The 25487-nt window shown below is 39.2% G+C and overlaps 1 protein-coding gene across 6 annotated transcripts in view; it reads right to left on the reverse strand.

Annotated features, from left to right (window-relative positions):
* HDAC5 (histone deacetylase 5) overlaps positions 1 to 25487 on the reverse strand; it is a 2571411-nt gene that overhangs the window by 1091011 nt on the left and 1454913 nt on the right. The window lies entirely within an intron of this gene.

Here is a 25487-nt window from a genome sequence, read left to right on the forward strand (position 1 = left end):
TTCTCGCAGTCTATACTGCAACACATAACTTTTGGATGTTTGATCACTACTAGTTCTGATGCAACTTTTACAGAAGATTTGCTCAAAGGTATGTCATCCTAACCAGCAGCAGGACAGCTAAGTGCATGTTATTTCCTACAGCTTCCTCTTTTGACTCATTACCATGTTCAACAAGAAGTAGCAGCAATCAAGGTATAATCAACTTACCTTTCTAGGACTCGGTTGCAAAGATGTTTAGAATGGGGGACACTAACATTATGTTTAAGCTTGTTTTCCTTCATTTTTTTAACAGAGGAGGATAAAAGAAAAAAATACCTAAGAAAAATGGATGAGTCAAGACTACAGATCTACTAGAGAGGTATGGATGTTTTTTAAAGGTTACTGTAGAAAACTATAACAACTGGAGAGAGAGAGAGAGAAAAATGGCATATCTTGCAAATATGCTCTCAAGGACGGGAACATAAATTGGAAAACTAAGGTGGGTTCCTTCCCATGCAATCCTGACCTTCCTGCATTTGTAACATTCCAGATGCACAACATTCTATTTCCATTCCGCAAAGCTGCCTCCTTGAATCAAGCTAGTAAAATCACATTCTCGCAGAAGGAAAATGAAGAAGTTAATGCCACAGGGGCACAACACTGACTGGCTCTGTGGTTCACAAAGCAGGCCACTGTACACATTTGGGGAAAGAGGATGGCTTCAAACAACCATTTCCTAGGCAGCATTATATATGGAGGATCCAAGGAAGGAGCCTGCTGTAGGAAAAGTACATTAAGTTGAAAACCACAAGCACAGCTTTACAGAATATAATTACAGATCCATAGCAAGGAAAGAGATAAAGGGATGACTGCCCTTCACACACAAGCTGTTAGCATGTTTCATCGGTAATTCTGACAAAGTAGAAGTGTAGTTCATCTCTTTAGATGAATGAAAGTGCTTTTGCTAAAGTTTAGAGGAGTAGTGAACCCCACCCACCTTCTGGGTCCTCAGTCCTGGAGTTTGTTTTGTTTTTTCATGGGGTACCATAAATGTATACAAATAAGTTAACAATAATGCATGCATAAACAATACTGCACTGACGAAACAAACCAGTAATGTAAATATGAAATTACACTGCTACCCTGTAATATAATACAGGTATACTGCCTTTTAATTGTCTTATTTTGATTTGTCTAACATATCTGTTGTGAAACCAATTTGTTCACATTCAGCACATTCAGCACTGTATAACTTTTTTTTTTTTTTTTTTTTTTAAGTATTATCATCTATTTGTGTAAATTGTGCTTGTAAAAGACCTACTTAGTGATTGTATAACCTCTATTGTAAACTGCTGCATTTCTTGGAACTTTTCTCCTCGAGTCTCCACTGAAAATGAGTCCCAAGCCCAGCTGGACTAACCCGGTTAACAAACGTCAATAAATAAATAAATAATGTCATGCAAACATAAACTGATAAATATCTGCTGCATATCACACAATGCATGTCCATCAGGCTTAACAGCTGCACAACCTGTCAGTAAACTTACTGCTTCTACTTTACTTTCTTGTAAGACAATCTTCAAAGGATGTCTTATGTCAGCTACACCACTCCCTAGAACTTGTAGGTGTTAGCAAAGCATGCATTTTTTACAGATACAGTCTGAAACTCAAATGTATGTCACTATTTAGTGACATCAAACTTCAATGGTTTGCCAGAAAAACATAAATTTTATGAGGACCAGACCAAAAATATGAGGCAAAAATCTGAACAGTTGAGGGGTATGCTCTATGAACACATGCTTCCTAAATCTCTAAAGAGAGAGAGAGAGAGAGAAAAAAAAGGTCAGCAATTACAGTGAAGTGATACAGGGAGTCATCATTTTCATAATGATCTGATGAAAATCTGATGCAACGGCTACACACATGTCAGTCAGCAGCCTATGTGGAACTAACACAATACTTTCCACTCTCCAATCTCTCCATGTCTACCCACCTTTCCCTTAAGACTCATATTATGAAAGGTAGTGTTTGATTACAAACTGCAACGGACTCTGCATATCATAAAGAAAAACAGCAAAAATCAGCTAAGCTATGTAACTGTGCCTAAGATTAAACTATTATCTTGCAAAGGGAGCCACACAGCAGCTCAAGTGTTCTGCTGTGCTTTACTCAAAAGGCTGTGTATGCAGGAATCAGATGCACAAGTGCAGAAAAAAAAAAGAAAGATGAGTAGGTTAGATGAAAATATACACTCAGAAGCATTTAATTCCCTAAAGATTTTTCAGCGGCCAAAGGAAGCTCCAGTCAAAGAATGATTAAGTGTAATATTCAATAATTTGACTAAAAACTGAAAATGCTGAGCAGCCCAGCAAAATAAAAATAGCATAAAAGCATAACTGGAGATCAGAGAACTATAATCTTAAAGAAAAATGCTGGCAACCTCAATATTGCACAAGTAACCATAACATGAAAAGTCATACGCCAAAGGATGTTGCACTATACTTAATTTCAGTCTTACTTATTTTAATTGTAAAAGTACAAAACAGTATTTTTTTTAATTTAATCTTATATTTATTTTATTTAACAGTATCTTGATTTGACTCAGCCAGCCATCCAGTTTCAACGGGTCTATATTACAACGTCGAACTCACAGGAGTCAGAACGTTGTAATATCGAACCCATATGTTTGAAATGTGAAAATAGCGAAGCCACAGAACACAGATTTTTTTTCCGAGGGAAAAAAAACAGGTGGGCTGTTTTTCCGGCTTTGCTATTTCCTCCACTGTTGTGTGATCTCAGAGTTGCGATATTTAAGTAGGGGGGTGTGGGGGACACAGCCCCCCACATTAGTATAAGTTTAAAGTGTACGTGTTTTTTTTGTTTTTGTACTGGAACAGCTCACTGTTCTGTTTTTGTACTTTTTGGATTTCGTACTTCCTGGTTCAATAATTACATCGTTCAAACTCCTTTTGAGTTCGGTGATGTAATATAGACCCGTTTCAGCTGGGGGTCTAGAGTCAGTCAGGGCAGTGTGGTGTCAGAGGTAACAGTAAATAAATAACCCTTCCTCATGTCCCTGCAGCCAGATGATGCCTTCCAATAACAAATAAATGAAATGGGCCTGCCAAGGATTTCAGATGCACTGGCCAGCTCTAAAGATCAGAGGAAAAAATTAAACCTAACCTTGACCCCAAGCCAAGTAAAATAAGCATGGAAACATACAAAGACATTCTAATTTTTTTTATGTGTGTGGAGTCTGGGTCAAAGCACAGCAGCAGGTGTTGTGTGGAACCTTCTGCAAGCTGGGTTTGACTCTCTCAGCTCACTGTTGACTGGTAAACAACATACTAAGTGAGATGCAGTGGTGCACACATCTGAGGCTGCAATACTAAACCGCTTGCAAAACCAAGATGCACACTTTTTTGTATTTTAGATAAGGATTTCAGGACAAGAAATTAGGAAAAAATAAAGTTTTTGCTGGTATTCACGACTCTGTTAATAAAGGATTTCAGTAAGTACAGACCCACAGTTTGAGAGCGATGATGGCTGGCAGGTAAATACACAGCAGAACAGAATAAGCCAAAATCCACAGTTAGAAGTGGGTGGGAGATTGTGAGTGTGAAAAAGATATAGACAGAGCAAGCTCATTGCTGGAAAGTGATAATGTCTCACAAAAGAACCAGTCCAGTGTTTTTGCAATGTTATTAATTGCAAACAGAAGCCTCCCTTATCCCTTTGGAGATAACTAGCCTAATTTCAAAGTTGTTTATGAATCAGATTTGGGTATGACATTGGAGCACTACTCATAAATGACTTTTACTAATTAGGCATAACAAGGGTAACCAGCTGTCCCACTTTATGAAGGACAGCCCCTATCTGGGCAAATGCATCTTGTGAAAAAAACATGAAAATGGCAAATGTCTTGAGATATATGGCCAAAACATATTTCCTAAGGATCCTGTTACAGTTCAAGTACAAAACTATTATTTTGTACCTGAAATTCATCACTGTTATAAGAAAGAAAAAGACAGCTGACATTTTACATTAATGAGCTTTTTACTTTAACAAAAAGTGAAGGCCAGTCTTTGCACTCCATGTGGATATGGTTTGTCCTACAAAATTTTATTTCCATATAAAAACATTGCACTTTGGCAGTTGGAAAAGTGGCAACCCTTGGCATGACAGCGGGCCTACGGTCATTACCATATTACAGTAATGAGGAGTTCTGGTGCTATGGATTCTCCCACTGGTGGAAAAATCAACAGTGTCAACAGTGGAAAGACAGAGAAAGTGTATTTGTCGTACCAAGGCCGCCTGTAACACAAGGAACTTCAATGCTGATAGGGGTTTTCTACTGTGCAACAGACTTTTTAAATTCAGCATTTATATGTAGCTAAGTAACAAAGCATGGAAGGACAACTGGTGTATTCACAAGAACTACACCATTTACAGATCTGTAGGTTTACAGTTTGTCTATGTTAACTTACTGGAACCAACCCATACACAACTGGTCTAGTGTTTGCGAATCGTGCGCAGTCTTAGGGAAGAGGCCATTTGTATGCACACTCTGTGCACGGAGTACTATGGTTACAAAGTGACATAAGACTGAGTACATGGTTCATTTGCACTATGCATCATTTTCTATGAATTGTGTACTGCTATGGTATGCTGTTCATCAGTCCTACTGCTTGGTGCACAACGTTTAAACATCTCACCTTATGGACAAAGGGTGCTATCAGGCACAATCTAGCAAACAGTACAAACCCTCAGTACTTAACCACCACTCTGCTCCTTCTTACACTTTAACAAGAGTAAGACAGTCCTCGTTGAACGCATTCTGTCGCAGGAAAAAGCAGCACCATTCCAAAAGTAACCAAAATAAGTCATAATCTATAACCTGCAAAATGGTTACACTACTGGTAAACAATTGTTGCAAAAAAAAAAATCAATCCTGTGGTCTCAGTCACACAAATGTGAAAAGGCCAAACTTAATTCCAGTCACAGAGCACAAAGGAACCAAGTAAATCATAACACAAAGGTTCAGAAAAACAATGCAGTTTCCAGCAAATAGTCAGAATAACAACTGAAAAAAATTACTTTCAGACAGACATCCATCACCATCTTGGACTCCAGTATATGTGAAGAAAAAAATAAAGATTCCACGAGTCTGTGATTGCAAACCCTCTATGTTTGAAAAGAGAAAGCAAAACAAGATTACAAGGAAAGCGGAGTAGCATTTTGGCAAGCTATGCTTTAACAAGTCAGAGACTTGAATTGCAGTATGTCCAAGTCCAGTATTCAAAGCAATGACTTTTGATAAAGCAGTGAATTTTGAAGTATCCAAACTCTTTCCCACAACCATCAACACTCATATAACCAGGCTTTGATTCAACAACTAAGAACCTGGCATGCATGTATAAAGAAGTAACCTAAACAGTGCTGTTGCAAAACGAAAGCTACATACTTTAATGTGGTTTGTTAGTTCCATCTTCATCAATTTCAGGACTTAGCACAGTTTCTGAAAACCTTCCCAGGCTTCTTGGCCCCTTCCTTTTTAAACACAATGTTATGTTACTAAGGACCTTTCTCCAGATCTTTGTAACGGTGCTAAGATGTAACAAGAAAAAGAAACAGAAAGATATAACACAACTCACCCCTAATCAGACAGAATACCCTGGACCCACCAGAACAAGGCAGAGAGAGATGAAGGGAGGGTAGGGTGATGAAGATGTAACTGCCAATCCAGATTTAATGCTAAGATAAGTAAGTAACTTTTGTATTTGATACTGAGAATTCCATTTTCACACCTTCAGGAAAGGCTAAGTGTTGGGAAATAATCAAAGTCAGTGACATTTTCAGAGAGAAGAACAGACTAAGTATATTCTACAAATGAGCTTGTAAGGCATGCACAGACTGTAAATTATGTCAAGGTGGGGGTACAGGCAATGATGCAGGTCCTCCATAAACAAGCAGAAAGTGTGTAAAGAAACATAGCTCTGGAAATAAATGGTAGTCTAAAAAAGAGAAGACACAAACAGTTTTCAGGCAATATTGCCAAACCTAACAGACTTGTAAGGGAATGTGGAAATCTCCTTAAGTGATGTCTTAAATAATATGAAACATGATTTAGCCCCTCCCCCGTCATCAACACTTTTCAGCCTCAGCCTGTACCAAGTGAATAGAGAACAGCTATAGTCATTCCTCTGTATAAGGGTGGACCTTCCACAAACTGAGGAAATTACAGCCCCATAAGTCTGACCAGAATCATATACAAAGTCATGGAAAGACTTACTATGGAACTAATTATTAAGGTCAGAAGGAACCTCCAAACACTGGACCCATCTCAGTTTGGATTCTTCAAGGGCAGGTCATGCTTGCTCAACCTGGTGGACTTCTTTGAAAAGACCACCAAAGCACTGGATGTAGGTAAACCATATACAACATATACCTCAACTTCACTAAAGCTTTTGACAAAATACCCCACTCGGGCATAGTAGAAAAGCTAAAGAAATTAGGAATAAACCCCTATGTCACCCACTGGATTGCCAACTGGCTTACAGATAGGCTGTAGATCAAAACAGGGGACGGTACCTCCATAAAGAGACCAGTCACCACTGGTGTCCCCCAGGGTTCTGTGGTGGGAGTGCTTTTGTTTGACATCTACTTCTCCAAACAAAAGTTAATGCCAAAGGGCTGTGGCTGACTTAGTTTGCAGATAACTGTAAGCTAAGAGCAGTTACTGAATCCACAAATGACTTGGCAATCCTGCAGGGAGGTTTGTTCCAAATAAATTACTGGTGCCAAAATCATGGACTGAAACTAAATGCCAAAAAATGCTTTATCACATCCTTTCGGAAGTTGTTTACCTCAGGGAACTATCACACTGACAATACGAGACTGAGAGTTGATGAAGTTGTTCAGGATTTGGGAACTTATGTGTACAGTGACTTGACTTTTGATCAACGTGTCCACTGTTGTAAGTAAGTTCTTCTATATTACACAGCATATAAACAAAGGTATTGCACCTTCATCTAGAGATGTCATTGTCCCCTTTTAATCAGCCCTCATTAGGCCACTCATTGAGCTTAATGCCTTATTTGGCATGTACCTGTCCAGACACATACAAGTGGAACACTCACGGAGATACTGCACTAAAAGGATACAAAGGCTAAACATTATGTTTTATTAGGACCACTACAAAGCCCTGTCACTATACTCTGTATCCTACAAACTGCTAAGAGGTAACCTGTGTCTGGCATACAAGGCATCCTTTATCCCAATACTAATGCACCTGTTGCACATAAGCAAGTCAAATGGCATCAAAAATACTCATCTTCTGCAACATCAATAGAATGGTTTGAAATGGACTCCTCATCCTTGTAAATGAAGCTCATACATGTCCATTTCCAAGCACAACTTGGATCTATGGGTGGGAATTGAAAATTTATCCCAAGACTGTCTCCTGTACTACTAAAAAAACAGATGCAGCTCCTAAATGTTTAATCCCACTCATTGGTCCCCTCAAATTTTCTATGGTATAATTCCAGGTATTCTCACCAAGGGTAACATATAATTATATTATATAACAATTTACCAATAGGAAAGGTAAGACCAACGCAATGCCAAACTGAATAGGTTTATTCAAGCACCAAAAGGGAAACTGGCTAGGCTTGAAATTGTCTGCAATGGCAGCTAGCCTTGTACTTAATTCTATTGTTATAGGTTCATAGTTATTTAGTTATAAATGCCAACAAATAATGTGGTTATGCAACCTAAAACGCTCTCTTGATTATTAACTTGGAAAGGAATGTACAAAATGGTTGCTGAGTAAAGGGCCATGAAAGTGGTCAAAAAATGCCCTGAAATAATATAAATGATGGAAAATAAAACTGAATCTGACATATTTACTGTCATAAATCCTCTTGGCTCATGAACTGGTGCCAAGAAGAAATACACTGAAGGCCTGTCAAGTAGCTGTTCTCATATTAACATGAAAAGGTAGGCGTATGAAAAGTGAGGTGTACACCTGACAAAAGATGCTAGAATAGTAAGCCTTGACAATAAAATTGGAGTGCAAATGACAAAGTGGAAGGAAAAGCTACAGCAGAAAAAATATTTACAGAGCCAGAAGAGATAGTGAAAAGGTAATGTCAAAAGAGCACCTAAAATGGTGAGCTGGTCAGGAATACTGGTAGCCCACCACTACACATGTAAAAGGGACAAGAGAAGGTCCTTAAATGGCGACTTCAATTGGTTTACAGCAGGTTTTCCAAAGGCAAAAATCAACAATCTTTAAAAAAAGCCAAACTGAAAAGGACTTGCCATGAAGCATAAAAATTATGGGAAATAATTAAAGGCAGATAGTGAAGATAAGCAAATTATTAGAGCCTAACAATAAAACTGTGACAGATGGAGAAATACTAAATACGCATAATTCCACCAGGTTGGTCTTAGCAGAAACTTGTTTACAGGGTTTGAAGATAAGGGGAGTATGGTTGCAATGGAGCAATATCACTTGATCAGAGTACAGGAAAGATAATGTTAAAGATATACATTTGCCAAGCTAGAAAAGTACTGTGTAGCTAAGGACTAAAAGCAAAAGCGTATGTGCTGGTGAGAAATCTAGTTGTTACATTTCCATAGGTGATTCCTGGAAAGCAGGCTGAGAGAACTGATAACACCTAGAATAAAGCTTTGTGTCAAAAACAGAAAGGTAATAAGAAGGTACTGTAAATGTGGTCGATAAACATATCACTTTGGTCCTGCTATTAAGGTGAGAAGGATATGAAACAGGAATGTTCTGTTGTAAAAGAAGATTAATTCCAATATGGTTCTCAGTACATAGCTGATATTTGCACTGATTAGGACTGTGCAGAATAGGCTGGAAAAAAAAACACAAGACCACCCACAAAAATGTTTTCATTTTATTTGTTAACCAGGTAAATCCACTGGATAAAACAGCTCTTTTTCAGGGGACAAGCCATGACGACTGTTTACTTAAGTGACTTTCTCAAAGTCATACAGTAGGAATACTGAAGCTGAGAATTCAGACTCTGTACTATAGAAAGTCATTGTTAACAACTCACAGCCTTAATTCTCTGTGCTGATTGCCAGACAATTAAAATAAACACCTTGGTGTAGAAAGAGAAGCAGGAAAGTCTGGCTATAGATGGAAACTGAGGGCACAACAAGAAGGGCATGCCTGAATATGATAATGGTAAAACATGAATGTGCAGCACAGCCAAACCATAACCTGTACTAGAACTGCCTTACAAAAGGAAGAGTTCAGAAAAGCTCCAGAGAGGAAATTTCTCCTCAAAGCTATATAAATAAATAATCAAACACATATACATATATATATATATATATATATATATATATATATATATATATATATATATATATACACACACACATATATATGCATACATACTTAGTATAGCAAAATGTGGAATGTACCTTTACAAAATCTGCAAAGTGACTGGTGAAAGGGAAATTCTCACAGAACGTTAGCCAGGAAACTGAACACATACATGCACTAGTAGATTTCCAATTACTGCTTGTACAATAGTCTGTAGCTAAATATTAGGAATTCAGCAAATGAGTTCCTCAACTGAAGGTTTACCATGGTGAATGAAAGGGCTTACTCGTACATCCAGGAGTCATGAAGTTTGCATGTAGTCAGGGTTTTTTTGGATTTAGCCTGGTGGTATAACCTTTGCTGCAAAACTGGAACAAAGGCTTGGCTGACGACTGCAGTTGTGGACTATTACACAAAACCTGCTTATTGAAAGAGCTGTGACAGTCTGAGACTATTTAATATAAAGTTGATAGGACACTTCTGCCTGAAAGTCTATTTGCAAGGTATGGACACAGCAATATTACAAACACTGTAAATAGTTTTATTGAGCTAAGGTGGGCTATTTATGTTTCTTCCTGAAGTAATAAACTATTGTTTTATAGACGTGTCTCTTAGTGCCCTTTTCAGGCTTACACTGGTGGAGACTACAGGCAGTTTGCCCAAAGACCTCACAACTTATGGTCCTTTGCAATGCATCTGCTGTCAAGCGCACAACTTATTTTGGTTAATATTTCCCCTACAAAGCTCGGACTATTTCTCTATGGAAAAGTTATTGTTTCTCCTAGCTGTTTTGTCGATGGTTCTTGTGTGTTTACTAACAAGATTTTTGCTTCTGCTGCTGTTTTTTGCATGCTTCCTGGTAATCCCAAACATGAAGAAACTCATAAAAACAAAGTGTGGAGTCTTAAGGCGGAGACTGACAATAACTTAGTTTAACGACACTGCAGTTCACTGGACAGGCTAGTGTAACCACCCCTGGAAACATATCAACTGTAAATAGACTGAACAAAGCAAATATTTAAGGAATCCTATCAGATGGCTTTTGAATATGCTACCACAGAAAACTGAGGCAGATCACATTGGCTGAAAACCCTTTAATCCCAGCTGACAGGAAAGGCACTGAAACCTATACATTTACAGCTAGTTGCTAGGCATGCAGTCCAGGAGACCATTAAGGAGACTATCCCAAGTTCTCGCTAGCCACAGCACTAGGTTAGTTTAGTGGCAATTAAGGTCATAAAAAGGCAAATGAAGGCTGAGGGAATCAAATCCTGCACCACAAAAATTGTTTTAGTCCTCTGCACCAACTGCCAGACAGATAAGGTCAGATTTCACATACTATCACCAATCAAACAAATAACTTTTAAGTAGGGATGAGATAACCTCTGAGACATTAATCTAAAGAAGGACACCAAGTAAGATGTACAATTTAAACCATATTTAAAGCTATGCTTAAAACCTCATTTGAACAGTAAAGTCAAAATTAAAAATTCTAACAGTAGACATGCTTATAATAGTTTTCTCTAATAACATAAGAAAACGAGTACTGCAAATGATTCCAAGAGCTCTAACAACTTTAGTAGAATGCTTCTTAGTTAATGTCACAAAGTTTAAAATGGAACTGTTTGCTTCTTTGTCTCAAGTTGCAATAAGCAATGTGCTGTATTTTGTAAAACAAACAGAACACTGGGTTAACTTGTTTCAAGTGTGGGGAAGGGGTCACATTGCTAAACTCTGTCCCAGTAATAGTGAAGAGAATGTCAGTAGTAGAAATCCGAAAACTGAAATGCATGCTATAAATGAAGTTGCTTTTATAAAGTGTAACAAGACTGTAGTTCAAATAACAGTCCGCATTATGTCACTGTGTTACAACCAAGCTGTAATTCTAGAAGGGAGAAAGTTTCAATTCCTGCCAGTCTCTGGCAGCTGGGTTACCCTTATCAAATTTCCCTAGTATATGTGCACAGGATCAATAGCAAGCAAACAGTGAAGGTTATATGGATTTATGCTGAATACATAAGCAGAAATTCAAATATTTTAGGAAAACCTTCACATTCTGTGGCTGTAACTAATTTGACTCATGATGTCATATTAGAAAAGATAATCCTCATTTTTAAATCATTGTTGAAGATGTTGGAGGAAGCAACAGTGTAGCAGGCTGAAATATTTACTAAGAAAGAGGTAAAACAACTTTGGGTCTTTCCTGAAAACAGGCTATTAGCCTAGTGGGACTAACCCACTTAAAGTGCAAACAAAAAAAATATAAATAAAAAAATGAAAAACAGCATGACATTCACACTCGGTATAAGAATGTGAGACAGCATGACAATGGAATTAAGAGGTCCAGAATCAAAATGTGGAGAAAGGGGTTAGCATAGAATTTACAAAAGGGGCAAGAATCTGGTCATGATTAAACAGTAAAAAGTATGCTGTGTATTGTTACAGCAACGGAAACCCAATACTGTCACATATGCCAGAATAAGAACTGAAAATTAATTGATAGAATGAATTAGCACCATAGAGAGCTCTGTACAGAGATTTGCCAGAAACTGAGAAAACAGAATCAAAAGAAGTAGGGCACTTAAGGGAGGGCTCCCAAAACAAAGTGAGTTATAAAAGACAGACAAGTCAAAAATACATAGTTCTGAGGCCATTTTACTTGGTGTCAAGTAAATGCAGATTGTAAGCTAAAGGTATCTGTCAGCAAAGAAAGGAGTAAAACTGAAAATATCTTTTGCAGAGGGAGGCAATACAGAGAAAGAAAAGAAAGTGAGAGGGTGGTGTCCACTACACAAAGACAGAGGGAGAGCAAACTAAAAGAAAAAGGAGCAGTCAAGAGGCTGGTACAAACAGCAGACAAAGTAAAGCAGAAAGTGACTTTTGTTTGCATTTACCTTTTTATAGGGGAAAAGTAGAAACTGCAGTGACACTGTTTTGTTGGATGAAACTATGCCTTCTACCACAAGACAAGATAGTTAAGAAAGTAACCCTGAGCTAGTTGACTTGCAGGTACGTCACATAAACTTAAACAAGCAACAATGGGAAGACAATACTTTAAGCAGGGCAAGAGAGAATATAACCAATGCTGTAGGAGTGAGTTCAGCAAACAGGATGTCTCCATTACATCTTACTCCTATTTTGAGTTGAAATATTACTTTTCATATACAGTAAGCAAAAAATGTAACATTAATTGTTAGTGGAAGAACCATATAGGACACTTGTAATGAATCTGGCTCATTGTCATATCTTATGGGGTCACTTGGAAATGGATAAAACTATGTACTTGTTCAATTCTACTTGTCATGCATAATGAAATATAAAGCTTCTGTGCTTCTTAGTCCAGAATGCCAGAAAACTGCAACAAATCCTGGATTTGAGAATCCACTAATCACAATGCTTACTACACAGATCTCATTTGAACATATGCTACAGACATTCTGGGGCTACTAGCAAATTCTAGTATTGGGTATCAGCAAACACTAACACTAAATGACAATGACAAAAAATGTAATTAAGACTATTGCCTAAGAACTGGTGCTGTTATTCTCCAGAGTGGGTATCACTAAACTGATATTTACTGACCACATCACTCCCTTTATGTCAAGCATTTTGTATCACTTATGCCTAATGCTTTAAAGTCAAACTACTGCTTCTTAGCCTACCATCCAAAGAGTGAAGGATTTGTAGGGTAGTTTAGCAAAACACTGAAGTCTATTCTAAGAACATGTATTGAAATAGTAGAGAAGAACCGGGACCAGTTGTTAACTCACTCTTTCCTTTAAGAAAGGTGTCACAGCTTTAAGCCTGCTTATCCTATACGAACTTTTGCATGGCAGACATCCCAGAGGATTGACCGACACTAAGGAAACTTGAGAAAAAATGAAGACACCTTTTAAAAGTTTCCACGACAGACTAAAGTTAGTTAAGCCCGTAGTAAAAGGGCACATTTAGAAAGCCCATGAAAAGTAATAAGTTTATAGTAAGAATGCCCAGTATGAGGTATTGGTGTTCTTAGCATTAGTGTCCTTCACGGAGACCACAGACAGAGGGAGAGCAAACTAAAAGAAAAAGGAGCAGTCAAGAGGCTGGTACAAACAGCAGACAAAGTAAAGCAGAAAGTGACTTTTGTCTAGAATGACTTTTAATAAGGGAAGACAGAGTTGAAAGTGCAGTGTGACTGTTTTGGTAGATGAAGCTATACCTTCCACCACACGCTTGGTTGTAACACAGTGACAATGCTGACACAGTTATTTGAACTGCAGTCTTGTTACACTTTATAAAAACAACTTCATTTGTAGTATGCATTTCAGTTTTCGGATTTCTACTACGGGCATTCTCTTCAGTATTAGTGGGACAGATTTTAGCAATTTGGCTAAATGGCAAAGGCCATGACATGACTGAAAGAACAAATGCAGTGGAGTACAAGGTTAAACAACCAGAAAACAGAAAGATACAGCCGAGCCAATCTATTTCATTAAGATGCTGAAGACAATGGAAGAAGTAGAAGGTTTTAGCCAATGGGCACTACCTGCCCAGCCATTCCAGTACAGAATGACCCACAGGCCTGGACAACCTTGTTATCACAGATGCACTCTTTAGTAACAGGGACTGAGAACTGACCTGCAACACAAAAAGATGGTCTAGCAGAAAAGGGATACCTGCAAGGAACAGCAACCCTCTACACAGCAGGTCCTTTAGGTAACACCAGACTGAAGGATGTTCTAGCATGAATATCAGTTTCATTTAGATAAACTCTGTCTAAGATGTTATAAAGCAGACTCCAAGAAGAGGGATTTATTCTCTAAAGAAGAGGTCCCTTAAACCAATCAAGAGTTGACATCCCTCCATTTACCTGAGTTTCAATAGGTTGCCAATAGTAGGAAATGTTAAAACTACTTAAATGTAAATACAGCAAACAAATAAATACAACCTTTGTTGATTCAATGTATGACACTATCATTGTTAAAAAAAAAAAAAAAAATATATATATATATATATATATATATATATATATATATAATATTAAAAAATATATCATATAAAAATATATTCAGCTGAAAACATACTATTAAAATTTAAATTTAATCCACTCTTGATTGGTTTAAGGGATCTATTTAAGGAGGATGTGAAGTGAATTTTATTGTTCTGATGAAGTCTTAGGTCTTAAGACAAAAGCGCTCGACTGTCTGTGTTATTTTCACAATAAACTGTAATTGTGGTCATCCATTAATGGTTTTTATTGCTAGTACTGCACTGGTTCCACCAGGGGGTGTTTGTGGTTTTACTTCAGAAAATAAACCCAGACTGTTCACTAGAAGGTCTGACACTCAAATACTCTGCTCGCATAAGATAAAGACAGGGCTGGTTATAGAAGATGGGTTACTATCAAATAAGCGAACGTCAAAATAAACTCCAGTCAAAAGACCAACTTAAATGTGCAATTTCGGCATGTTGAAAACGTCAGAATGTCACAAAGATACTTCTGGTTGTGAATTCGACCTTTGTCGACATCCGTAGAATGCAGTTCAATATTGCACATAACGTGACGTAAAGTTTTTCAGGGGGGCAAGCCTCCCTGCACCCCCCCCTGCAGATTATATATTCCAACTCCATGATCGCACTACAGTGGGGAAAAGGGTATATTACTCGATCCACACTGTACCGTGATCTCTATTAGTAAGGTCGACCACATATGTGCGAATGGACAGTGCATTTGCTACAAGGAATGCACGCAGTCTAGAAGGTCGGTAATACAGGATGCTGCAAAATTACTTTTGACATACCCGTTGTAGCTGAACCTTCATTCTCCATTTTGATAGTAAACCATAGAAGACAATGATGCTAGGAAATATTAAAGCAAAAGAATATGGGAGCTGCAGAATCGAAGGAGGACAGACAGTATTATTATCTTAGACACAAGCACATTAAATGTTATTACAAAGGGGGCTGGTGATAGTGAGGGATTACACTAGATGTACAGAAAACTGACAGGAGAGTGTGGGTATGTGTGTTTAGATGCATTTCTTGTGCAGAATTCAGAAAAATTTGCCTGCCTTCATGTTCCAAGCATTATAGTCATGGAGTCAGCCACATCCCTTATGATTAGTGCTTAATGTGTAAATCCTGCAACTTATGGCACACAGTCAGGTCCTTTGCAGATCTGGATACTGTGTAGTCCAAACAGCACTATAACAAATGACTTGGATATTATACATCTCAGCCCATTAGCCACAAGAGACAGTTTCTGCAAATCTAACTTTCACTTCACAATTTTTAAGCATACCTGCACAATATGCCCTATCTGTACTGTGCATATAAACCTTGTGCATTCATGTTCCAAATATTAAATCTGATGAACAAACAAGCAAAACACACAGCTCCAAGACTTTATTACAGGAAGGGTAGCAGGGCTAAATCCAAGGCACAAAAGTACAATTAAAACACCTCTCTATGACCTTAATACAATGGAAATGACTGAGCTAATTCAAAGTTATACAACTAAACAAGATTAACTAAACGGTAAGACAAACTCCACCAAACAAGTCATGAAAAAACAACATGCTTCAGATACTGCTCTCTTACCATGAGACTGTGGAGTGCCATTACTGCTAAATCCCATGTAAGACAACTGAGACAAAGTGGAAAAACATGCTGGATAATGCAGAGAAACAAATCTATAGGCCAACATAAAATAAATAAATAAATAAATAAAACATTAGGTAGCAAAAAAGAGCCATAACAAACTTGAAAGCAACAGAAAATGTGATCCTATGCTGGAGCAGATTAACAGCATAAACATTAACACTAACTCCAAGTAGCAGAATAAACTAACATGGCCACTGCACTTTCTGTCATCTTACAGTACATAGCAAAGACAGGAAGACAAGACACAACTAACTACAGAAAATAAACCTGCCGATTTTTTTTGGCATCAATAAGAAAAAAAAATCATTGCTCTGTAACACTAGAACAAGAGATGACAGTGTTGTGTGAAGTTTGTAAAAAAAAAAAAAAAAAAAAAAAAAAAAGGGAATTAAGTGTAGTACACACTCTTCTCTCAGCTAACATGTAAGGGGCAGCGACTAGAGAATGCAGAGAGCCACAATTTACCAGACAGTACTTCCTTACATTATGTATAACCAGAAATGAGCAAAACTGTAAGAATAATAACGTTTGTGGATGGACGGCTTTACAAACTGAACATTCTTCTGACAAGTGTTCCACCCTCAGCCAGACAACACACAACTTGTGTGTCTTTAGGGGAAATTTGCACACTGATCAACAGCTTAATTTCAGTTCTTCCAATGTGAAAACATAAACTGATAAATAAAAGCCAGTGATATTGTCAGCTTGGGTAAAATTCATCAAAGAAGAAATTTAGAGAACCTGAAAGTAAATCAACTTGAAATGGTGAAGAGATAACACACTGGCTGGGAAAATCCATGCAGCTTTTAAGAAAACAGCAGTTCAAGTGTCATCTTTGGTACAAAAAATGTCTTCTAGTAATTTAGAGAAAAAAAAATAAATCAAATGTACTCAGAGATGATTAAAATAAATAAAACACTGAAGGAATATATCAAGTCAAATAAAAGGCTGGAAAAAAACAGAAGAAACTGTATCTATTTAGATGAACTGATAAAACTACAAAAATCAGAGGTTGAAATAAAGTAAAGGCTGGCTCAGTACCAGGTTTCTCAAGAAAAGCCATTTCAAAAAGTGATAGCATTAGAAGACTTGCCCAGGCAAAACTTCACATTTTCTGCTGTATTAAAGAAAGTGGAAGGAACAGACTATTACATTTATAACAGCACAAATAAACAACTGGAATGGTATTCCACAGCAGAATTTGTTGTTAGGTATACACTAGGCTAATGACCACTAGGGCCCTTAAAAGTCCAGGTGTGCAACACAAATGCGACCCACAAATTTAATTTATATTTGATTTACAGGGGTGATTTACTGACTGCCTCTGTTTATCAGTCAAAGATGTGAATTCAAAGGGCCCATCAACCCTTGTTCTCCAAACCTGGCTATGAAAAAGCAGCCAAGACCTGTATTAGTAAAGACGCGATCATACCAGCAGAAACAGTTGATCTTGACAAGACTGTGGCAGAAGGAAAAAGTATTAAATACTGGAGACAGTACAGTGTTTGTGGAAAATGATTATTCACTATACAAGCAGAAGAGAAGCAAACATATCCCAGCAATCAGTGAATATCAAGAGGCAGGTGTGAGATTCAAGCTGCTGTATCCGACTGTCTTCAGAATTTTTTTTTTTCCTGGAGGATCAAATACATTTTTGGATGCAGAACAGGCCCAAGAAGGAGATAAAAAAGTTCATCTAACTGAAAGTGAGACAGCCAACAGAAGGGACTCCGCTTCTCATTCTTCTGACAATAAAGCTCATAGAGAGTCTTTTGTCAGTGAAACCTTTTCCAGTGTTCCAAAAGAAAATGCTAGAGAGAGAGAAAAATATATAGGACTTGATTAGAAGATTCAAAAGTACCTTGGACTTGAAACAGAGTCTGGTGTTGGGAGATGGAGATGAACAGGAAGAAGATCAGAACATAAGGCATCAATCACATTTGTGAAATAAGGCTTTGCAAGAAAAAAGTGGCTGAGAAAACCTTTTTTGTTGACTTAGTTAAACTTGTGGGTGGACTCGAAAGCTTATACCCCACTTTATGTCATTATTGTGTATGACACTAAATGGGGAAAAAATAACTAAGTAAATCATTTTTTTTTTTTTGTTATTGGTATTTGTACAAACATTTAATGATAAAAACTGCATGTTAAACAGTAAAGCAGTTTTGTTTAGTGTGTAGTCAGGGGTATTTTAAATGTAGGGGGAATCCTTTTAATGTGTGTGTGTTAAATATATTAAAGTAAACAAGTACTTTTTTTAGCTGTAAGAAATATAGGCTTTACAGTATAGCAAGAGATGAAAGGCTGGACAAATGCAAGTTTAAGTTAACATGCGGTTATCTTGAGCTGCTAGAGTGGGGGTGGGTTGTAAAAGTGCACTACTTATATTATATGTACAATTAAGGTAATGCATTTTATTTTTATAAAGGAGAATGTCTACATTAATGCCATTGGCTTAAGCTATAAAGAAGTGTTTTTTTTAAGGATGTAGGCTTGAAAAATGATGAAACCCATGAAAAAATGCTAAGTTTCTTCCACCTGTGAAGATATTATCTCTAATTTTTCCATGAGCAAATGTTCTCAGTGGAAGTGAAGAAGTCTGCTGCTAAAGGCAGTTGCACATTCTGTTCTAAGTGAAATTTGTAAAGATTCCTTCATGCAAATGCAGAGTTATAAGCTCTATTTTTTCCTGTTGCGGACTACTGTTATATGGAGATGAGCTGTCTGCAGGTGCAAGCAATTAATCTTGAAAGTTCTGAACATGCCTTGTTAAGGGAAACACAAAATTTAATGATGCCCTGACTGAAACTACTGTTGCAGTATTCCATACAGATGAGTTTTCACCACTGATATCTGGTTGGGGAACCAAACACTATCTTTCCAGAAGCATATGTCTGACATATGATCTTGCTCACAAGCATAGGTGTATACAAGCGGACTTATCAGCTTAAATCCTCAGACTATCTTGCTTCCAGCCCAAAAGCAGGTCTCGCACCTGTCGGTCTGATCTTCCTATGGTTGTTTGTACGGTAAGCTACTCCAGTTCAGAAAAGTGCCCTGTTAGGAAATCTTGCTTCTTGTCTAAATTGCTTTGCTATGATGTTGTGAGATGTCAGCAAGAAGGGGTAAGTGTGTGTGCTGTAGGCAGATATCCTAAAAAGCCCTCCATACCCATTGTCCTTTCTGCCTAGGTGCAGAACACTACTACAAATCTTCTTCAATTTGCCAGTCCTCTGTAACCAAGACTTTGCATTCCTGTTTTTCTTCATTGAACACATTCTTAGACACTCAACCACTTAAGCGTTTGGCCCACTCTTAAGAAGATGGATTATTTCACACCCAACGTACCTCCCACTCATAAGAAAAAACTCAAAAGGTCTAAGCCTGGCACTCAGTCTCCCCAGTCTGATTCAGATGTGCATGCAGAGGTTTCAGACCCTGCAGTACCATCCCACTCTACCTCAGACATCCCCTACTGCCAACCACTTGGAGACTGGCATGGAGTCAGAGGACTGCACATCCAAACAGACTGCTACTGTGACTGAGGAGGGACCTGAAGGCATCCCACAAATTTTTGTTACACAAGAGATTCCTGGAAAACTGACCGAGTTACATCAAGGATCGGAACCTCCATGCTTGATTCAGTTGGATGTCACCTCAAAGAAAAAGCAACAAAATAATATGCATGTTTCCTCTTCTCCCCCCTTCTAGGGAGAAGGAGTGGGTGGACTTTTCTTAGGGCCTGTTCAAGGCCATTATTGTACTTAGACCTCCTTCCTTTTTGGCTCCTCCATCCACTTCACTCCATAAAAGGTTAATTTGGAATTTTCTTCTGAGGATAAGGAGGAAGAGGTGTCAGATTCTGATGACCATTATTTACCTTACTCCTTTGAAATTCACTGTTCTAGCCAGATACCTTCAGAGGAAGATTCCCTCTCTCCTGACTCCCTAGTGGAAGATGCATCCTGCAGATAGGCCATTTTAAATACACTGAAGCATTTTCAAATCTCTGACATCCAAAAAAGATACTACAACCTTTTAAAGCACACCCACTCTCCTATTCCTCCAGTCTTGGAGGACTTTTTGGATGTTTCTGTATCCATGCCTATAGCTCCTGACTCCAGCTCCCAAACGTCCAGAAAGATTCTGCAAAGTTGCAGATTATCTTAAGTTCTTTTTTAAGAATCTTGTAGCTGACTCTTCATCTGTTTCCTTAGCCTAAGACAAACCACCACAGCTACTTTGAAATGCTAATGCTCGACCATCAGACAAGAACAGCAGTGGAGAAAAAAAGGCCTATATTTTTCCTACACTGGCCTTCAGGGTCACTATTAGACTTAGATGAATTAATAAATATTATCTAGCCTTAACAATTTAAACAAAGCTACTTCAAATCAATAAAAGTACAGTTTTGTACCTACCATAAATGTAGATGTTCGAGGATCCACATTGCTGCAGTCCTAACTATTGGGTAGTCCGCTGTCCAGTCGGCCCGAATACCAGAGTATAAGGCTGACGTCGGTCAGGGCGCATTAGACTGACGTCAGTACGTCAGGGTACTAATGCGCCTGACCGACGTCATATCCTCAGTCTTTTCTTGCCCCAGATGTCAGAAGACCCTAAAAAGACAAGGCCCAAAATACCTGCACCAAAAATATGTACAATATATACAAAAAAAAAATATATACAAAAATATCAGCATATAACCTCACCTACACAACCACCCCTAAACACAGAGGGGAAGGAGGGAGGGTAAATTGGACTGCAGCAATGTGGATCCTCGAACATCTACATTTATGGTAGGTACAAAACTGTACTATGTTCTTCATTCCACATTGCTGCAGTCCTAACTATTGGGTAGAATCCCAAAGCAGAGGTAAGGGAGGCTGGCAAATCATAAAGAAGCAGGAGCTGACAACATGCCTTGCAAAATAGCTGTGGCAAAACCAGCCCTAGACTTAGAGTAGAGAGGAAGGTGATAATGCTTAGAGAAAGTATGCACTGAACTCCAAGTAGCTGCCTCCAAAATATCCTTAGTTGCCACCCCTTAGAAATGCTGTAGAAGTGGCAGTAGCCCTAGTGGAATGAGGCCTAATCCCAGCTGGAATCTCCTTGCCATGATGGGAATAACAAAATGCAATGCAAAACCCAATCCACCTAGAAATAGTTTGTTTTGACACAGGCTTGCCCTGCGAACTCAAAGCAAAAGAAACAAACAACTGCTGAGACTGCCTAAAATCCTTAGTCCTGCTTAAATAATAACGCAATTGCCTGTGTACATCTAAAGTGTGCAAAATCTTTTCCCCTTTATTTTGGGGGTCTGCATAAAAGTAGGCAAATGAATAGTTTGGTTTAAAGCCACACTAGAAACCACCTTAGGCATAAAGGAAGGATTAGTACGTAATGATACCCTATCCTTATGGAAAATCAAAAAGGGCTCTACTGCCATAAGGGCCTGCAACTCAGACACCCTTCTTGCAGAAGTAATAGCCAACAGAAAAACAGTCTTCCATGACAAGTATTTCAATTCAGCAGTAGCCGCAGGCTCAAAAGGTTGTAGAGTAAGTTTTTCCAACACAAAATTGAGATCCCAAGCAGGAGTAGGAGCTCACGTGGGGTCTTATATTCTTTGCCCCTCTAAGAAACTGCTTGAACAAAGGATGCGAAAACAATGGTGGGTCACAATCATAGTGAGCTGAAATTGCTGCAGCATGAATCTTAATGGAAGAGAAGGACAAACCTTTGTCCAATAACTCAGTAAGATATTGAAGAGCCACACTCAAATTAGGCTCAGAAATCTCCAAATTCTTTGCTGTACTCCAAAATAAAAACCTCTTCCATTTTTCTGCGTACACTTTCCTTGTACTAGGTCTTCTAGCTTCCATAATCACATTTAAAACTTGTTGAGGAAGTTGAGACCTGCTGTGTTTCAACACAGAATATGCCAGGCTGTTAGATGAAGAGAGTGAAGCTTGACATTGAGCAGATGACCGTCCTTCTGAGATAACAGGTGTGGAATCAAAGGTAAAGGCCATGGAGGCTTCCTTACCAGACTCCTTAGTAGTGGGTACCAGTGTTGCCGAGGCCAATCTGGAGCTATTAAAATCATCCTTGGCTTGTCTTGTCTGACCTTTAAGAGCACCTTTGGAAGAAGAGGCAGAGGTGGAAAGGCATACACATGAAGATTTTTCCAACTGAAAGAAAGAGCATCCACTTTCCAAGCTGTGTGATGAAACCCCTTTGTGCAAAACTTTGGCAGCTGGTGGTTTAGTGGAGAAGCGAACAGATCTATGTCTGGAGTTCCCCATGACACTGTCAATTTCTGAAATACATGAAGATCCAGTTTCCACTCGTGGGGATCCATGATTTGTCTGCTTAACACATCTGCTAAGGAGTTCTGTGCTCCGGCAGAAACCTTGCCTGAAGAGTTAGTTGCAAGCTGAGCGCTGTCTCCCATAAAATCATTGCTTGCCTGCATAGAGGATAAGAATGTGTTCCCCTTGTTTGTTGATGTACCACATGACAGTTGTGTTGTCTGTTAGAATCAACACCTGCCCTGGAAGAAGTAACTCCTTGAAAGCCATTAATGCAAACTGGACTGCTAACATCTCCTTCATGTTGATATGTAGATGCTGTAGTCTGGCAGGCCACTTGTCTTGTATCCACTTTCCATTTAGATGAGCTCCCCAAGCAATGTCCGAGGCATCTGTCGTTAAAATCTGACTCGCCTCTGGCGGGTCACAGAGAGTCCCTTGTTTAGGTGACATTCCTGAGCCCACCACAAAAATTCTTTTTGAAGGCAAGGTATTATTTGAATGACAGTGTCCAAATCCTGGCAGTGCTGTGTCCATACATTTTGAGATACCATTGCAGCTTCCTCATATGCAGTTTGGCATTGGGAAGCACCAGAATACAAGATGCCATGAACCCTAATGCTTGAAGGACTGTCCTTGCAGTCAGCACGGACTGATGAGATAGTTGATGGAAGTAAAGGGATAGACTCTTTTGTTTGTCCGGGGGTAAAAAGGGCCATCGGGGCTGCTGTATTCAGTCTCACACCCAGAAAGCACATGTCTTGAGAGGGTACTAGACTGGACTTTATTTCGTTCACAGAATACCCTAGGCATCTTAGCACTGCTATAACATATTCCAGATGCTGTAGAAGGTCTTCCTTTTCTTGAGCCAGAATCAGGCAGTCGTCCAAGTAAGGATAGATTTGAATTCCTTTTAGCCTGAAGTAAGCTATCACTGGAGCCAGAACCTTTGTGAATATTCTGGGCAGTAGATAAGCCAAAGGGCAATGCAGAGAACTGATAATGAGAATTTCCAGCTCGAAACGCAGATACTTCCTGCAACTTAGTCTTATAGGCACATGAAGGTAAGCTTCCTTGAGATCTAAAGTTACCATCCAGTGATCTTTGCCCAGCAGAGGTAAAAGCTGTTGTAACGTCAACATCTTGAACTTGGGAATGTCCAGATAAGTGTTGAGGATAGATAAATCCAAAATTGGTCTCCACGTGTTCCCCTTCTTTGGTACTAGGAACAGGCGAGAATAAAATCCTAGGCCCCTTTCTGATACAGGGACTGGCTGAATGGCCTCTATTTGGAGTAACAGAGAAATTTGCTTGTGAGCCTCTTTCCTTTGTGGAGGAGGAACATCTGGCATGCCTTTGAAAGGGGGCAATGTATGGAAATAAAACCTGTAACCGTGGTGAATGATATCCAACACCCATCTGTCTTGAGTAATTAAATCCCAATTTTCTTTGAAAAGAGACAGTCTTCCTCCCAAAGGAGCTGCCAGGCGAGAATCTACTGGCAGCTGAAAAGGCAGGTCATTGGGTCTGTTTACGAAAGGACTGACCCCTGCCCTCACCAGAAGTCTGAGCAGGTGAACTCCCTGTTCTAGGCCTAAAAGAACCTTGAGCTCTGCCCCTACCACGTCTAGACCTACCCCTAGACTGGGAATCATAAGCAGGATATGTCCATCCCTTAGTAGGCCAATTTCTACTAAACTTCGGTGGCTGCACCTGCAAAAAATCTTTAACAGTTTGCATAGACTTAGCTTTGTCCTCCATTTTCTTTAAAACTGCTTCCACAGGCGAACCAAACAACACATCAGACTGTAAAGGAGCATCCAAAATCCTCGTTTTAACATGCTCAGCTAAATTCTGATCCCTCAACCAGGCATGCCTGCGAAGAACAGAACTAGTGGCAGCCACCCTCGAGGAGGCCTGTACAGCATCAAAACCACATTGCAAAGAATGCTTACCCACTTGTTCAGACACATGAACTAAATCCAGCAACTCTTTACACTCAATACCTTCCGCCAAAGCATCCACCTTAGATTTCAGTTGTGAAAGGAGATAATTTTGATATTTTAGCATGTGAAACTGACAATTCAACGCCCTCATGGCTAAAGTGGAAGAAGTATACACTTTCTTTCCCCATCTATCCAAAGCCCTTGCCTCTTTATCAGTGGGAACAGGGTTTTTAACCACAGAGGCCTTAACACCTTTAGGTCCCTGAGAAACAGTTTCGGGTCTGCCCTAGGACTCTTAAAAGATACTTATGAGCTTCAGGCACCCTATAGTACCTATCAGGTTTAACAGGAGCAGGAGGCAAAGAATCAGGGTTCAGGAAGCCTCTGCAAAACATCTTCCACCACATTCAACACAGGAGGTATAGCTAAGGGCCTATGCTGGGGTAAAACAAGAATTCCCTAAGCCTTTTCCTGGAATCAGAGTAATCCTGGCCTTCCCATTTAAAGTGCTCCCTCATGGAATGCAGAGTCTCTGAAAATGAGAAATCCTCAGGAGGAGAAGCTGTAGGAGTGGAATCATCCACATCAGAATCAGAATAAGGAGGATACTCCTGCAAATCTTCCGCAGAAGACTCAGAAGCCTCTGAACACTGTTCAAAACTATCAAACTCATGTTCCACCCTAGGCCTCTTATCAGGAGGGGGCATAGAACCTCTAATCATAGTAATCAAATCTTCTGCCATTTTAAGCATATGTTTCTTAGGCACAGAACCTGAAGTGCTAGGAGAAGCCCCCACTGAAGCTAAACTTGGTCTACCTCTCAAAGAAGTTTTGGCAACAGAAGGAGAGGCTCTAACTACCTTGGGAAGAGAGGGAAGAACAGTTACCTGAGAAGCCCCCTCAGCCTGGCCTACCTCCTGAGAAGGCACATCCTGTAACAGTAAAGTCTCTGCCTGAGACTCCAAAGAAACTCCTGGCAAAACCTCTGGCTCCACTGAGCCTTCTAAAGAACCGGCGTCCGGGACTGCGGTTCATCAACCCTAGGCTTGCTGTTTTGTCCTTGCGCTTCTTGGGCCGAAGCGGGCCGGAGCATCCGGCGGCATTTTATAATTACAACGCTTCCCAAACACTAACCTGGCACAGTCTAACCTTCTCTTAATAGTGCGTTTGTTAAACCTAGCACAAGAGCGGCATCCAACAACGTCGTGCTCAGGCCCTAAACAAGGTATACACAAAGTATGG

Source organism: Protopterus annectens, chromosome 13.part0 (genome assembly GCF_019279795.1).
Source record: "Protopterus annectens isolate FY-2018-M chromosome 13.part0, PAN1.0, whole genome shotgun sequence".
In the NCBI taxonomy this organism is placed as follows: Eukaryota; Metazoa; Chordata; order Ceratodontiformes; family Protopteridae; genus Protopterus; species Protopterus annectens.